The sequence below is a fragment of the Monodelphis domestica genome, chromosome 2, assembly GCF_027887165.1.
Source record: "Monodelphis domestica isolate mMonDom1 chromosome 2, mMonDom1.pri, whole genome shotgun sequence".
In the NCBI taxonomy this organism is placed as follows: domain Eukaryota; kingdom Metazoa; phylum Chordata; class Mammalia; order Didelphimorphia; family Didelphidae; genus Monodelphis; species Monodelphis domestica.
The window spans coordinates 31,914,985-31,929,584 of NC_077228.1; the positions used below are offsets into that span (position 1 = coordinate 31,914,985).

At 37.8% G+C, this 14,600-nt stretch overlaps 1 pseudogene; it reads left to right on the plus strand.

Moving 5' to 3' along the window:
* Positions 1-305: 305 nt before the first annotated feature.
* LOC103096682 (geranylgeranyl transferase type-1 subunit beta-like) lies at positions 306-1,570 on the plus strand (annotated as a pseudogene).
* The last annotated feature ends 13,030 nt before the right edge of the window (positions 1,571-14,600 follow it).

Genomic DNA, 14,600 nt, shown 5'->3' on the forward strand with positions numbered 1-14,600 from the left:
GGGGGAGCGGTTGACCTTGGTTGACAGAGATGTGGAGAGCCTAGATTTCTTTCTTTTTTTTTTCTTTTTAAACCCTTACCTTCTGTCTTGGAGTCAGTACTGTGTATTGGCTCCAAGGCAGAAGAGTGGTAAGGGCTAGGCAATGGGGGTCAAGTGACTTGCCCAGGGTCGCACAGCTAGGAAGTGTCTGCGGCCAGATTTGAACCCAGGACCTCCCATCTCTAGGTCTGGCTCTCAATTCACTGAGCTACTCAGCTGCCCCCACTAGATTTCTTCAGGGATGGGCATGTCCAATTCTTCCAGTGCTGCCTCCAGGTCTTGCTTGAGCGCTATTCTTCCCTCGAAACGAGCAGGTTGACAATTGCATTTTTTGCACTCTCTGGGCTGGATGTGTTGGATTCATTAGATGTGGAGAACAAAGATGATATCATAGAATGGATTTACTCCCTGCAGGTTCTTCCCACAGAAGACAGTGAGATCAAATTTAAATCGCTGTGGTTTCCGAGGCTCTTCATACCTGGGTATTCCATTCAATCTATCCAAGGATCTTGGCATAGCTCATCCTTATGACAGTGGACATAGAGCAATGACTTATCCCGGACTCTCATGCTTAGTTACTCTTGGAGAGGATTTAAGCAGAGTAAACAAAGAAGCCTGCTTAGCAGGATTGAGGGCGCTTCAGCTGGAAGATGGACGTTTTTGTGCGGTACCTGAAGGGAGTGAGAATGACATGAGGTTTGTCGATTGTGCTTCCTGTATTTGCTAGATGCTCAACAATTGGTCAGGCATGGACATGAAGAAAGCCATAGACTATGGCTATGATAATGGACTGGCACAGGCAGCTGGACTAGAATCTCGTGGAGGATCGGCTTTTTGTGGCATTGCATCATTATGTCTCGTGGATAAATTAGAAGAAGATTTTTCTGAAAAAGAATTAAACAGGATAAAGAGATGGTGCATAATGAGGCAACAGACTGGTTATCATGGATGACCTGCTATTCTTTTTGGGTGGGAGCAACTTTAAAGCGACTGAAGATATTCCAAGATGCAAACTTTGAGAAAAACAGAAATCATATCTTATCAACCCAAGATCGCCTTGTAGGTGGATTTGCCAAGTGGCCAGATAGTCACCAGATGCTTTGCAGGAATACTTTGGAATCTGTGCTCTGTCACCGATGGAAGAAAGTGGAATTTGCAAAGTTCATCCCGCCCTTAATATAAGCACACGGACTTCTGAACGCCTTCAAGATCTCCATCAGAGCTGGAAAACCAAAGACTCTAAACAATGTTCAGAGAATATGTATATTTCTACGGGACTGATTTGGAGTTTGTGGGAGGGAAATAAGGTCAATAACTAATAACATATTATTTAGACTAAGGCTAAAAGCCATGCATAACCAAGTGTGCTCTTTTTTTTTTTAACCTTGACCTTCCATCTTGGAGTCAATATTGTGTATTGGCTCCAAGGCAGAAGAGTGGTAAGGGCTAGGCAATGGGGGTCAAGTGACTTGCCCAGGGTCACACAGCTGGGAAGTGTCTGAGGCCAGATTTGAACCCAGGATCTCCCGTCTCTTGGCCTGACTCTCAATCCACTGAGCCACCCAGCTGCCCCCTGCTTTTTTTTTTTTTTTTAAGGGATAGAGTCATACAATCTACAATGTACAAAATACAGTCAATCACATCTTATGCTGGTGTACTTTGGAATGTAGTTTTGAACTTAGCCCTTTGCACTGTTATTCAAGAATGTTTCATTTGTGTTGATGCTTGCCACTGTAGAATCTGATGCTTCAAGTGGCTTATATTTCTTAGAAATCCCTTGAGGCAAATGAACTAGATGTGTATTTGTTAATTTTTAAAGAACTTTTCAATACAAACCATGTCAAAGTGCATTAATCAAAAAGTATCTTCAAAACAAGTTTACACTTCATATAACACCAACAGCCTTCCAGAGACTACTTAATAGCCTTTTGCAAAATTTAACTTATCTGTAGCGGATAGGTTTGGAATGAAATGATGAATTATTCTTTGAAAGCAGAGTTGTTACTGAATTTCTTAAATGGGGTATTCTGCTCTGTCTTCAAGTTGGTGTTCTATTTAAAATGATAGGTTCTACTTAAAAAATTCAGTAACACAGGGGGCAGCTGGGTAGCTCAGTGGAGCCAGGCATAGAGATGGGAGGTCCTAGGTTCAAATCTGGCCTCAGACACTTCCCAGCTGTGTGACCCTGGGCAAGTCACTTGACCCCCATTGCCTAGCCCTTACCACTCTTCTGCCTTGGAGCCAATACACATTATTGACTCCAAGACAGAAGGTAAGGGTTTAAAAAAAAATTCAGTAACAATTTTGCACCAACAAAAAGCAGACTCATTAATTATTGTGAGAGTTTTAGAGATTATTGTTAAAATACATAATTATGAAGTTTTTAAGTGAACCATAGCAGAGTAAGAGGGTACTAGAAATTGAACCACGTGCAGTATGAGAGGGATTTCTACTAAGCATAATTTCTTTAGGCAGTTTTGTTAAGGTAAGGTGCAGAATGTGGAAGAGTTCCCAGTTATTTTGGTTTTAGTTTCAGAATATTTGTTCCCTTTTGCTTACTAGGAAAATGGAATAATCTTCTTAGAAAAATAAGATTTTAAAGTAACTCGGTATTAGTTTTGATAATATATAACAATGTCATACTTGAAATTCAAAATTTTGTGGTTGTGATATTTTTGGCCACTTGGGTTTTCATTGATTTTTTTTGCCTTTAATCTATTTGGGACCAGCAAATGATACTTCTCTGGTTTAATTCATTACATAAGAAGTTGAAAACTACTTTTTCTATAATATAAATAAACACTGGCACCTGGCATGGCGGATAGAGAATTGGAATTGGGAAGACTTGAGTTCAAATCCAACCTCCAACACTTAACACTTATGATTGTGGAAAAGTCATTTAACTATTGTCTGCCTCACTTTCCTCATTTGTAAAATGGGGATAATAATAGCATCCATCTCACAGGATTGTAGGGAAGATAAGATGAGATAATATTTGTAAAGTGGTTGGCAAACCTTAGATACAATATGAATGCTATTATTACTAAATACACACACTTATGGATATGTACAGGCATCTGTACATGTGTGTATATGATCTGTATTTTTTGCTGATGAAGCTTTTTGGAAAAGAATGAAATAGGGCGCAGAGGCTGAGGAGTATGAGATGGTTAAGAATTAAGTTAAATAATAAAATAAAAATAAAATGGTTATGTTTATTTTTTTTTTAAGGAAGATACTGCCATAATTTGGCATCTTTATTTGGTGATCACTTTTTCTTGTTTTCGTTTCTTCTATACCCAAAGATAGGAAAACAGAGTTAAGATTGGGTAAGACTCCCTCTTCCTATCTAAATGGTTGCCTGGTTACTGGAATTTAGGAAAGTTGGGTATACTTTAGAGAGCCTTATATTTTTTTTCCTACATGTGATCAGACTGTTATATTTTTTATTTTCAGGGTCTTAGTGCAGGTTTAAGCTATTAAATCTTAGAACTGCACTAAGACTTTGGGGATATCCTGCATGGCTAACTATTATTTAAACAGAATCACTTTATCATGCTCAGGTAGCGTTTGATCATTTTGTTTTCTCAACTTGGCATCAAAATTAACTTTTAAATAACAGCCTTCTTCAGAAAAGTTTGCTCTAAATATAAAGAAATGGTATTGTATGAAAAAGCAAACTCTGGCTTGTTACATCTTCACACTTATTTTCAAAACTTAATCGCATTTTTCTTTTTTATTTTGAATTGGGAAAATAAAAACCCTGAAATGGTCAAGAAAAGCAATGGCAACAGTAAAACGTGATTCTATTTACTTAGAAAACTCTTTCATTGAAATTCTGTTTAAGGCATTTGCTGGTAAATCACAGTTAAATATTCAAGATCTACTAATGCTTTTCTACATCAGTCATTAATTTCAGTGTATGTAGGTAGAGTTGGGAGAAAATTCCTAAATTTAGTGAAAATGCATAAAATAACTTCTCTTTTTTTACTTCTGACAATATTCTTAGACGAAAATTGAGAGATTTTTATGATGAAAGAGCCTAATTCTTAAGGTTTTCAGAAAGCCCTTTAAATTCTCCCATTATACTTGATTAGAAATATAAGCTGTGCTGATTCCTTATATTGTTAATGACTTTTTTTGTATTTTTGCTTTTGTTATTGGACCCATCAATATTGACTTTCAGTAACAATGTATTAAAGGAGCACTATTTGACTAAAAAAAAACAGCTTCTTAAAAAAGTACTTGTTGACGAAGCTAATGATTCCATGAAATATTAAGAAATAATAAAACAAAGATCTGAAACTGAAAACAATAGAGGAGGGGCAGCTGGGTAGGTCAGTGGATTGAGAGTCAGGCCTAGAGATGGGAGGTCCTAGGTTCAAATCTGATCTCAGATATTTCCTAGCTGTGTGACCCTGGGCAAGTCATTTAACCCTTATTGCCTAGCTCTTACCATTCTTCTGCCATAGAACCAATACACAGTATTGATTCTAAGATGGAAGGTAAGGGTTAAAAAGAAAAAGAAATTATAAAGGAAAACTTCCCCAGATATATAAGAACCAAAGGGGAAAATAGAAATGGAAAGAATCTACCTATCATATCCTGAAAGAAATCTCAATTTGAAAACTCCCAGGAATATCAAAACCAAAATCCAAGGCTGTGGGATCAAGGATAAAATATTATAATCATCCAGAAAGAGAATTCAATCACTGTGGGGTCACCATCAGGATCACTCAAGATTTACTAGTTACCACTAAAAAGGAGAGGAAGGCTTAGAATATGATATTCCAGAAGCTAAAGAAGCTAGGATTACAATCAAGAATAACCTACTTAGCAGAACTGAGAAGAATCCTACAGGGGGAAAATGTATATTTAATGAAAGATGGGGTTTTCAAGCATTCCTTGAGACTTGAAATAAAAATGAAAAGATCAGAGCTGAGTAGAAAATTTGACATTCAAACATAAGACTCAAGAAAAACATAAAAAGGTAAACATGAGTGAGAAGTCATAAGGGACTTAGTAAGGTTAAAGTTTTACATCTCTGTATGGGAAGATGATACACATAATCTCTTAAGAACTTTATCATTATTAGGGCAATTAAAAGGTATCTACTTAGGCAAAGGACATGAATGTGACTCTATTATGTTTGGGATGATCTCAAAAGAATGGAAGGAGGGATGCACTGGGAGAAGATGGAATGGAGAAGAATGGAGACAATTCTATTACATCAAAGAGGCATGCAAGGAAGTTTTTACAAAGGAGGGGGAAATGGGTACGGCAGCAAACAATTGAACCTCATTTTAACTTGTTCAAGGAGGGAATATTACATATACATCCATATTAAGGGAGGCAGTAGTCAGAGGCAAAACAGACTTAAAAAAACCACACCTTATCTTCTTTCTTAGTATCATTACTGAGACTGAAGAGCAGCAAAGGCAGGGCAATCAGGGTTAATTGACTTTTCCAGGGTCACGTAGTTAGAAAGTGTATGAGAACAAATTTAAACCCAAATCCTCTCCACTCCAGGCCTGACATTCCATCTACGATGTTACCTAGCTGCTCCAAAAATAGACTTTTGAAGAGGAACAGAGTTAAAAAAGAGAAGGATAAATAGAAGAGAATAGGGTGCAGGGAAATACGCAGATAATCATAACCGTGATTGTGAAGATGAACTCAGTTCTAAAATGGAAGAGGATAGTAGAATGGATTACAAACTGGAATCCAGCAATATGTTGTTTACAAAGACACACTTGAAACAGAAAGACACATAGAATTCAAATAAATGGCTGGAGAAGAATCTATTATGCTCCATCTGAAGTTTTAAAAAGACAGGTATAGAGGGCAACTAAGTGACTCAGTAAATAGAGAGCCAGACCAGGAGATGGGAGGTCCTGGGTTCAAATGTGGCTTCAGACACTTCCTAGCTGTCTAAACCTGGGCAAGTCACTTAATCCCCACTTAAGCCTAGCCTTTACCACTCTTCTGCCTTAGCCCCAATACATAGGATTGATTTTAAGATGAAAAGGTGAGGCTTTTTTAAAAAAGCAATTGTAGCAATCATGATCTCAAAAATAAATTTTAAAAAATCTTCACAAAGGCAATTTGGAACTTTGCCCAAAGGGCTTTAAAAGAACACCTGGCCTTTGATCCAGTCATACCATTGCTGGATTTGTTCCCCAAAGAGATAATAATGAAAAATGTTTGTACAAAAATATTTATAGCTGTGCTTTTTATAATGGTAAAAAGGGAAAAATGAGAGGGTGTCCATCGATTGGGGAATGGTTGAACAAATTATAGTATATGTTGGTGATGGAATATTATTGTGCTGAAAGGAATGATGACCTGGAGGAATTCCATGAAAACTGAAACGACCTCCAGGAATTGATGCAATGAAAGGAGCAGAACATTGTACACAGAGACTGATACATTGTGGCACAATCAAATGTAACTGACTTCTCTACTGGCAGCAATGCCATGACCCAGGACAATCCAGAGGAACTTGTGAGAAGATGCTATCCACATCCAGAGAAAGAACTGTGGGAGCAGAAACACAGAAGAAAAACGTAGGATCAATCATGTGGTTCGATGGGGATATGGTTGGGGTTTGGGCTTTAAAAGATCACTTTATGATAACATTTGTACAGCCCAGTGGGGTTGTTTGTTAGCTCTCACAGGGTGGAGGGAAAGAAAATGAAACATATAAACATAGAAAATATTTTAAACTAAAAAAATTTTTAAAGTCATTTCTGGGAGTAAATCTAAAGTGCAACCTGATGAGACATGAATATATTAATTCTTATAATACTCCACTATAATAAAATAATTTTAAAATCTAAAAAATAAAAATAAAATAAAATATCACTCTATTGCAAATATGAATAATACAGACATAGGTTTTGAGCAGTGATACATGTGTAACCCAGTGGAATTGTTTATGAGCTCCAGGAGGGAGGGGAAGTGTGAAGAAGAATACACTAATAAAGGAGGGAAAGGAGAGAAAGAATGGGAGAAATTATCTTACAGAAATGGAACACCCAAAGAATAGTTTATACAATGAAGGGTATATATAGAAGGGACTCTGGGTTCCACTTGAACCTCAATCTCATCTAAACTAGGGAGAAGAGGGGAAAATATACTCACAAACCTGTGTATAGAAATTCTTTTTACCCAACAGAGAAATAGGAGGGGAAAAGTAGGCCAAATAGATTTATAAGTGAATTCTATGAAACTTTTAAAGAACAATTAATTTCACTATAACATAAACTATTTGAAAAAAAATGGGTAAAGAAGGTATCCTACCAAATTCCTTCTATGACAAAAATAAGGTCTTGATACCTAAACCAGGGAGTCAAAACAGAGAAAGAAAAGTATGAACCAATTTCCCTAATGAATATTAACCCACAAATTTTAAATCAAACACTAGTAAGAAGATTACTATATCACTATATTACTATATCACACACAATCCATAGATTGAGATTAGGATGGATTTATACCAAGAATTCAAGCCTGTTTTAATATTAGGAAAACTATAAATGTAATGGATAATATTACTAACAAAACCAACAATAATCACATTGTTATTTTGTTAGATGCAGAAAAAGCTTTTGGCAAAATAAAATGCATTTCTATAAAAAGAAGAAAAAAAGACAAGAAAACTCATTATAATGCATAGGAATAAATGTAGTTTTCTTTAATATGATAAGTTGCATCTATCTGGAATTAAGAGTAAGGGGGGCAGCTGGGTAACTTAATGGATTGAGAGTCAGGCCCAGAGATGGGAGGTCCTGGGTTCAAATCTGACCTCAGACACTTCCCAGCCGTGTGACCCTGGGCAAGTCACTTAACCCCCAATGCCCAGCCCTTACCACTCTTCTGCCTTGGAACCAATACCCAGTATTGATTCTAAGATGGAAGGTAAACGTTTATATAAAAGAAAAAAATTAAAAGTATTATTTGTAATGGGGATAAGCTGGATGCCTTTCCAATAAGATCAGGGGTGAAGCAAAAATGATCACTATCACCATTAGTATTCAATATTATGCTAGAAATACTAGCTATGGCAATAAGACAAGAATTCAAAATTGAAGAAATAAGTATGTGTAAAGAGAAAACAAAAATATAACTTTTTGCAGGTGATATGATAGTTTACTAAAAGAACCCTAGAGAGTCAGCTAAAGTACTAATTAAAATAATTAACAACTTCTACAAAATTGTAGTACATAAAATAAACCCACACAAATCATCAACGTATTTATTACCAACAAAAAGCCATCAGAAAGAGACAGAAAATTTATTTAAAATAACCATGGACAGTATAAAATAGTTAGGAATTTTCCTGCCAAGACATAAAGATAGATCTATATAGAGAAATATTAATTGCTCATGGATAGGCCAAGCCAATATAGTAAATATGCCAATACTGTTTAAATAAATTACTTATTTAGTGACATACTACTCAGTCTATCAAAGAATTAATTTATAGAACTAAAAAATGTTAAAATTCAGCTGGAGGAACAAAATATTAAGGAAAATCAGTGAAAAAAATAGAAGTAAAGAAGTCTAGCAATACTAATCTCAAGCTATACTACAAAGATATAATCATCACAATGATCCATTACAATTCCAAAGGACTGTGAGAAACAATTTGACTTCTATCCTATTTGAGTAGAACTCTGACCATCTTAAATTATTGATTTTATCCTTATTTTAACTTCTAATCAGTATTATTCAGTTAACTCTGATTACAGAGAAGTATAGATTAATTATCTTGAGTTAACAGACATTTATATATAATGAGGTAAGGATGACCAGTTAATCCTGATTTCACAATACAATTATGGATGATTATCTTAAAATAGACAGCTGAGTAGGTTTTCTCCATGTTAGATTATGAAGTTTCTTCATACCCTAACCCTTGTCTGGCCACAGTTAAAGGGTTTCTACCCTAGTTTTGGCCATCTAACAACTCATGACACAGGATGTTTCAAGGTTATTCCTCATGGTATAGGACACAGAAGGGTAAATGGAAAGTCTGGCTATTTGGGGAGCCCTCTGTCCCTAGTCCCTTCACCTGAAGGGCTAACCCTAGGTAGAATATGACCTGAACTCTTCAACAAGGTCTTTCATCATATATTCCAACCATGGGGACCCTTTGATCATTCTTGCTTCTGTCTAATTTTAATCCACCAAAGGAAATGTATATTTTGAATTATGCTAGTCCAGAAGGGACTGCACTAATAGATTATTGTTTGAACTTAATGACTATAAATATTGTACCTTGAAACAAGGTAGGGTCTCATACCACAGAGGAAAGACTGAGATCCTATTTGTTGAAGGGGACCAACTCATTTAAAAAATAGTTATTTGCTCAGAGCTCTGCCTCAGTTGTTTTATTGTAGATAGGGTAAATTTCTAGCATTACAGGACTGATGATGAAATATGTTACCAACTTTCAGATGGATAGAGCCAATGGACTCAGTGAAAATAAACATTTTTCTTTTCTTTTCTCTCTTCCTCTTTTTCTATCTTCTCTCTCTCTCTCTTCCTTCCTTCCTTCCTTCCTTCCTTCCTTCCTTCCTTCCTTCCTTCCTTCCTTCCTTCCTTCCTTCCTTCCTTCCTTCCTTCCTTCTTCCTTCCTTCCATGGCTAATGTGGAAATTTGTTTTTATATGAATATACATGTTTCTAATGGCTTCTTCTTGCCTTCTCCAAGGATGGGGGACAGAGGAAGGAGGAGGAAGGAGAGAGAGAATTTGGACCTAAAAAATAAAGTAAAATGGATTTTTAAAAAGTATATGGTAAGCATATAAGGTGTCAGAAGACCAGAAAGTGGGAGGGGGCAGGTTATGAAGGGCTTTGAATACCAGAGGATTTTATATTTGACCCTGGAGGTAACAGTGAATGACTAGAGTTTTTTTTTTAATTATATTTTATTTAGAGTTTTGTTTTTTTTTTTTGATGGGGGCTAGAGGTGATAATCTCAGATCAACATTTTAGGAAGATCCGTTTGACAGCTCAATGGAAGATGGATGGAGAAGCGAGAATTGAGGCAGGATATTAACTAATAGGCTATTGCAATAGTTCAGGGTGAGAGGATACGGTTCTGAACAAGGATGGTAGCAGTGCCTTTGAAGATGAAAATTATCTGGAGATTGTATCTTAATTTATAATTATTTACTAAATTAAAAAGACCAGGGAAAGAAAAGGAACCAGCCACATATGGCCCGCTGTTCTCTCTGCAAACCTCCTCCCTAAGCTGGCTACATCAGATCTTGGGCAGCCAGACCTCAGCACACGAATACTCTCCTGGGCAGCCTAGAGTCTGACTGTGTGTGTGCCCCAGGGATCCCCTAGTCAGTGTTTGCCAGCCCTTGCACCCTCCTAGCCATCTCCCTGCAAACCAGCTTTGTAGCTACACCTGGGGTACATCAGCACTCTCCTAATCACCTCTCTGTGTTCTGAGGCAAAGAGCCCCACTTCCTTTTCCCAGGCTAGTTTTGTGTGTGTATGTGACATAATCTTTTTTTTTTTACTTCCACATTGCTTATTATTTTAAGTGGATAATCTTATGAAACCGAAACCTGAAAAAAAAAGACACAGACAAACAAGGGGGAAATCGTATGCTTTCATCTGCATTCCTATTCCAACAGTTCTTTCTTTAAATTTTTTTTAATTAAAAATATCTACATGTTACATGATTTATGTTTTCTCCCTCCCCACTCCAAGAGTTGACAAGCAATTCTACTGGGTTATACATACATGTATTATCACTCAAACCCATTTTCATATTATTCATTTTTATAAAAGTGCAATCCTTTAAAACCAAAACTCTAAATCACCTATCCGTATAAATAAATGATAAAGCACATGTTTTCTTTTGGATTTCTACTCCCACAGTTCTTTCTCTAGATGTGGAGAGCATTCTTTCTCATACATCCCACAGAATTGTCCCCAGGCCAGTTTTATGCTCTTTGTGATGTCACTTTTACTGAGCCTCTATAGTTTGGTGAACTCCAACCTCTCCAGCTCAAAGACAAGCAAGCCTTCCAGATGCCAGGAATCATCAGAAGATGCTTAGAACAGCTGTATAGCATCTCCCACCCAGCATTGTAGGAAGGGCTTTACCCACTGTCTCCAGGAGACATGGTTCAGAGGTTCAGAAGTAAGATCCTTTGCTTTAAAATCCAAAGTTGTCTCGACGGGCTAGTCATATTTTCACATGCCAGAGGAGGGAAAGAGGCATATAGAAGAGATGTTACAAATATAGAAATGAGAGGACTTGGTGACAGTTTGAATATGTAGTGATGAAAGGAATGAGGAGTGGAGGATGACATCTCTGCTGGGAAACTGAGGCAATGGTGCCCTCGACAGAAATAGGAAAATTAGTAAGAGGAGGATTTGGGGGGAAAGATGAGTATTTCTTGGATATGTTGAGTTTATGGGACAGCTAGTTTAAGAAGAAGTCAAAAAAAGCAGCTAGGAATATGAGAGTGGAGAACAGGCAGAGAATTTGAGGTTGTTTAAGCAGATCTTAAGAGTTATCTGCATAAGGATGACTTCAGAAAAATCTAGAAAGATTTATATGAACTGATGCAAAGTGAAGTGAGCAGAACCAGGAGAGTATTATACACGGTGACAGCAGAATTTCCTGATGAATAACTGTGAATGACCCAGTTATTCTCAGCAATGCAGTGATCCAAGACAATCCCAGAGACTCATGATGAAAAATGTCACCTGCCATCCAAGAAAGAACTGGTGGAATCTGAAAGCAGCCTGAAACATATTAGATTTCATTTTCTTCCTTCTTTTTTCTTTTTTTATTTGAGATCTCTTCCACAAAATGACTAATATGAAAAACATTTTACATGATTGCTCATATAAAATCTATAGTAGATTGTTTATAGTCTCAGGGAGAGGGGAGGACAGGGAGGGAGAGTCAGAAGAAGGGAGAAAATTTGTAGATAAAAACTTTTTAAAAATGAATGTTACAAATTATTTTTATATGTAAAAGCAGAAGTGACATGGTTGAAGATCCATGGAAATAGTGGTCAGACAAAAAGGAGGAGAACCAGAAGAGAGTGGTGTCACAAATATGTAGAGGGAGGAGAGTATAACAAGGAGAAGAGAGTGATAGACAGCAGCATGGGCTGCAGAGAAGTCAAGAAAGATTACTGCAACATCTCCTAAAATGGATTTCAAGCTTTCCTCTTTTCTGCAGGAAGAGTCAAATCTGCACCATATGAGAGAGAAGACTTGATGCTGACTATAATTTGGTTGCTATGAGAAACTCCCAGATAAGGAAAGTCCTTCCTCAAATGCAGGTTGGCATCTTCTTTTCAACTTAGATAATTAAGGAGTTGCTTAGAACATCCAGAAATTAAGTGACTTATCCAAAGTCACACAGACAGCATCTTCCTGACTTCAAGGCTGGCTCTCTGTCACCCTACCACACTGCCTCTTTCTTAACTTTTCAGGGATTCTAGAGTGGTGATTTGTGAGGAACAAGATGTGCGCTGTTATCTGTGCTCCCAGACCTATGCTTCAGCACCTTTGAACATCACAAAAAGTGGAGGGTGACAAAAGGAATAGGACTGAAATGTCCTCTTCCTGACCCCAGCCCCCATCTACTTGAGGCCTGCTAAAAAGGAGAATATGAAGGAACTCATCTATGATCCCATGTTCTTTAGGATTGTTTGGGATAAACTGGACACTTATATGAAGTTATACGAATCTTCACTGTATCTCGATTGCCTGGCCAGGCCTGGAAGTTATTTTTTCAAGTGATGATTAAAGGACCCCCCCACCCCACCCCCAAAAAAAGAAAGAAAAAGGAATCTAGCTTTTGGCTTTAGAGATTCTCCATATGAATTCTAATTGGATCACTGGGGAAGGGAGAGTCATCTCTAATGCACTAAGATTCTAACATAGAAAAAGAGGCTTCAGTCATGACAATTGCTCTGTATAAACATGTGTACACATGTATGCATTCTCTAGCAAGCCTTGCCAGTTCATTGCATTCCCCAGAGGAAGGATGGCCCCTACAGGCCCAGGACTCTAAGAAGTCAGGGTAGCCTTATAGACATCATTAGAAAGGCCAGAGAAACCACAAACCAAGCACTCAAATGAATTGAGGCTGTTGGTGTTGAACAGGTCCTACAAGATATGCCTGTCTTGGTCCAAACTGCTTCTGGACACAGAGAGCCTGGGCTGTGCCTGTCAGATTTCTAGCACCTCAGACAGCAACAAGAGCGGCTTCTCTGGTGTCTTGGCCTGTCCATGGTAGGCCTCCACATCTGAAGTCACTGCCGAGGAATATTGGGAAGCCTCGAGCCCTGGGCAGTATTGCAGTTGAAGGGAGAGGCTGAAAATTGAAGGAAAGAAGACTTTGGGCAGTTTCTTCTCTATTCTAGGTCTCCCTTTCACCATCAGCAAAACAAGGAGGTAGAATCTAATATCTCCAAGGTTCTCTTTGACTGGAGATTCAGTGACCCTAATGTAGTGAGGAGCCTGGAAGCTGGGTCTCACGAGAATCCATCAAAGGAACTGGACAAGCATGGTTAGCTGAGAGAAGAGAGGACTTAAGGGAGATAGCAGAGCTGTTTTGACATATAGGAAGGGCTATTTGATTGGTTTTTTGAGTGGTGGCTTTCTTTCTCGATTATTTTAAGAAACATTTAATTTTCATTCCAAACTCTTCCTTCCCTTCACCCCCTTCCTCACCCACTGAGAAGGCAAGAAATAGGATACTCGTTATATTCAGGGAGGCATGCAAGACATTTCTACATTAACACTGAAGGGCTCTTATGAAGAAGAGAGTGGACTCTTCAGCTTGGTCCCAGAGAGCAGAAGTAGGAAATACTTCAACAGTTTCAAAGAGGAAAATGAAGGCCCAGTGTCAGGAAACACATCCTAACATGAGAGCTGACCCAAAAGGAAGGAGATGAAGGAGATGACAATGACAGATTGGAAGTAGGTTGGACAGGGTTGTCAATGACCATTCTGGGCAGGAAACTCCTCTTCTCCAAAAAGTCTTCAAGAAAAAACTAGGCGTCCCCTTGTTGGATCCATTGTAGAACAGTGTGGTCAAACGCAAATAGAAATGGGGGTCATCAAACTATACATAAGGCTCCTTACAGGGCATTTATCAAATTAGAAAACCACATATTAAGATTATTCGTGTCCTATTGTGTTGTCATTAATTCTGTTAAATATCTCCTGATTTCACTTTAATCTGGTTTGACTGGCAGGCTGAAGCACTTTGAGATCCTTTCTACCTCTGAAATTAGGCAATTCTGTGACCTTAGGAGGCAGAAATCTATGAGTAATCTCATTTGGTTGTGCTTCCCAGGGCTCTGTCCTCCTCCAAGATGCTGAGGAGGGGCCTAGATATGGTCTTGCTGCAACTGCCTTATGTAGTTAATTATCCCTATCCATCTCTTCCTTTGGACTAATATGGATTGCTCCCTTCAATTCTTTTTCTTTTTTTCTTCCAATTTAAACATTATTTTATTTGGTCATTTTCAAAAGAATATTCCTTGGAAACAAAGATCCTTTTCT